This window comes from Pleuronectes platessa, chromosome 1, assembly GCF_947347685.1.
Source record: "Pleuronectes platessa chromosome 1, fPlePla1.1, whole genome shotgun sequence".
In the NCBI taxonomy this organism is placed as follows: Eukaryota; Metazoa; Chordata; class Actinopteri; order Pleuronectiformes; family Pleuronectidae; genus Pleuronectes; species Pleuronectes platessa.
In genome coordinates, this window is record NC_070626.1 from 4,271,202 (window position 1) to 4,274,991 (window position 3,790).

The window sequence follows — 3,790 nt, forward strand, 5'->3', positions numbered from 1 at the left end:
TGGTGGGTGTGGGCCGCTGATAATGAAGGTGTCTTGAGTACTCAAAAAGCCATTGATATACACTACCGTTCAAAAGTTTGGGGTCACCCAGACAAATTCGGGTTTTCCATGAAAACTCACACTTTTATTTGTAAAATGAGTTGCAAAATGAATAGAAAATATAGTCAAGACATTGACAAGGTTAGAAATAGGATTCTTATTTGAAATATGAATTTTTTTCTTCAAACTTTGCTCTCGTCAAAGAATGCTCAATTTGCAGCAATTACAGCATTGCAGACCTTTGGCATTCTGGCTGTTAATTTGTTGAGGTAATCTGTAGAAATTTCACCCCCTGCTTCCTGAAGCCCCTCCCACAAGTTGGATAGGCTTGATGGGCACTTCTTGCGTACCATACGGTCAAGCTGCTCCCACAACAGCTCAATTGGGTTGAGATCTGGTGACTGCGCTGGCCACTCCATTACAGACAGCTTACCAGCTGCCTGCTTCTTCCCTAAATAGTTCTTGCATAATTTGGAGGTGTGCTTTGGGTCATTGTCCTTTTGTTGGAGGAAATTGGATCCAATCAAGCGCAGTCGCCATTGTATGACATGGTGTTCCAAATGGAGGCATAGCCTTTCTTATTTAAAATCCCTTTTACCTTGTACAAATCTCCCACTCTACCAGCACCAAAGCAGCCCCAGACCATCACATGACCTCCACCATGCTTGACAGATGGCGTCAGGCACTCTTCCAGGATCTTTTCACCTGTTCTGCGTCTCACAAATTTTCTTCTATGTGATAATTTCTAAGTGACCCCAAACGGTAGTGTAGATATAGCCAAAGATATTTAATATCAATCAAATGTTTGATTTGGTGCATTTTCATTTACTGACATTTTAACATCGGTACTTTTAAGAAGAGTTGTATTACACACAACACAACCATGCTTAACAGGTGGCTGTGGCTCAGGAGGTAGACTGGGTTGCTGATAACCAGAGGGTCAGTTGTTCTATCCTTGGCTCCTCCAGACCGTATGCTTAAGGTTCCTTGAGAAGACTAGAAAATATCTATATAAATACTGTGCATTTATCCTTTAAAAAGGCTAGGTTGGGTTTATTAACTTATGGGCATAGATACGATCTGTTAAAGAAATTGAATTTACTTAACTTATTATATTTGGGTAAATTAACCAAGACAAATTTGGGGACAGGAGAATTATACAAACATGTAGCTGCTACAAATGATGTTCCGATTTGTAAGGTCTGTACATGAACAAGTCCCTGCCAAAATTAGTTTGTAACAGGTTTTTAGGTTTCTAAATTTAAACAGTTTTTTCTTAGTACTAAAGCAAGAGTTAAAGCAATGTGCATCATTATCCTCTATAAATGAAGCTCTAAGATATGAAAACTTAATACTACGGTGGCCCTGAGGGTCTAAACATGACATTTCATAAAATACAACATTGCACAAAACACAAAAATTCTGAAAAAACATATTAAGGAAGACAACATGACAAAACATCTGAAAACATTTCCCAAAATACATGATTTCTGAAGAGACAACAGCTTTGTTGTGTTTTTGTGTGACATCAGACAGGACTGCCTGTAGTTTGTGTGGTTTGCAGTTGCTCAAATCTCTCAAAGTGAGAAAACACAAGCAAATGTTTGACAGTGTGAAAACTTATTCCTACAAGTGTCTAAGTACAAGTTCTTATTAGGCTGCCCTAGTGTTTAGAATGTTAAGTTTGTAGCCTGGGCTCCGACATGTTGCTTGAAAGCATCTTCAGTTGGGTGGACTTGCGCTGTTGATGCACTGCTTGTGGATGCCAAAGTAAAGTGCTGTTATAGGAGTTCCGTTATCTTTAGTGTAGTCTGTACAGATGGAAAGCCATTTTAACTGCAATGATTCTTCCCAGCTGTGAAATAATCCAGTTAAAGAGGTGGCTCCTTATCTGATAAAAGCTAAATGTGTTGTGTGTCAAAGTGTGTGTGGCATGCAGGTCGACAATCACACAGCTGAACTCCATGAGTGCTAAGCCAGGTACATGTGTCCTATGGGCTTTCAATATAAACACAAAACAAACACAGGATCACATACGGTGACCTATGGCAACATTAATTTGCATCCATCTGAAGTGATCCAATCAGAATCACGCCCATGAATCATTGAGGACACAATTGAAATATGTTTATTTTTGGGATTAAACATAATTTGCCATACAGTTAAAATTCATCTCCAACTCATCCTAGCATCCAGCAGATGTGGCATCCTTATAGTGCTTAATCAATCAATCAATCAAATTGTATTTGTATAGCCCATATTCACAAATTACAATTCGTCTCATAGGGCTTTAACAGGGTGTGACATCCTCTGTCCTTAACCCTCAGCAAGAGTAAGGAAAAACTACAAAATAAACTTTTAACAGGGTAAAAATACGTAGAAACCTCATAGAGAGCCACATGTGAGAGATCCCTCTCCCAGGACGGACAGAAGTGCAATAGATGCCACGTGTAGGAAAACATCATCCAGATTAAAGTTTTTAGCAGCATTGATGAGGGTAAACATCCCGAAGGACAACCCCAACATGACATAATGCATATAAAAAATGCCATTCTTTTACTGTTTAATTATTTTATCTATTTCTATTCTCAAATTCTACAATACCCATGTATGTTGAAGTATACAGATAGGGGCAAGGGACATAAACGTCAGCATTGATTATTGTTTATAATGTGATCAAAGATATGAAGATTGAGAAAAGCTCCATCACCAACATTTCATGGCAAACATTTTGTGCAGTTAATCAGAGACCTGAACAATCTGCTTGGTGCAGTGATGGAGTTAATGACATGTTTGATGAAAAAACAAATAGTAAACATTTGCGCATTTCTATATTTATTTAAGAGGTGAGTCTCTCTCTCTCTCTCTCTCTCTCTCTCTCTCTCTCTCTCTCTCTCTCTCTCTCTCTCTCTCTCTCTCTCTCTCTCTCTCTCTTCCCTGAAGCGGAAGCGGTGTAGCTCCACCTTGACTGACAGGCTATAAATGGATCCATCCTTCAGGTGAGTTCTATCATTCTGGGTCAGTCATTGGGACCAACATGGGGACTACAGGACTCCAATGCGCGTTGGGGCTCATATACCTAATGCTGCTGGTCGGCTCCCTCACTCAGACTGGTGAGTGATTACAATTTAAAAGCAATTGGAGCTAAACATTGACAAAGCAACCGACTGATTCTACTGAAGTTCATTTTGTTGAATGGTGAAAAAAGAGAAGTAAGCTATCCCATTTAAACTTGTAGCTGTTATTGAACCTTGTTTCGATAACTTCTACATTTACTTTGTATTTGTCTTTTAAAAAGGATGAGAAACTTTAGAAATATTTATATAAAATACATCATGGTTTTTTCAAATTTATTTCAAATATCAACAATAAATTTTAGATATGGAATATTAATGGATTGAAGATTAAAATGGTAAAATTCAAAATGAGTATCTCTTCTGTTCCCTACAGTTAACATCATTGCTCCTACAGACAAGATAAGCGTGAATTCAGGTAACTGTGCAAATACCCAAAATGCATGTCTTTGGAATTTTTTCAAAATGATGTTCTAATGTTAATTTTGTTGTAGCTAATGCATCTCACATCGACCGAGTCTGTTCGACATGGGGACACTATCACTTCAAGACCTTCGATGGACGTTTCTTCCAATTGGCCTCCACTTGTAACCATGTCCTGGCCTATCAGTGCCGGGACGACTTTGAAAATTTTAATATCCAGTTGAGGCGTAAGATAGACGGCACATCAGTCACCA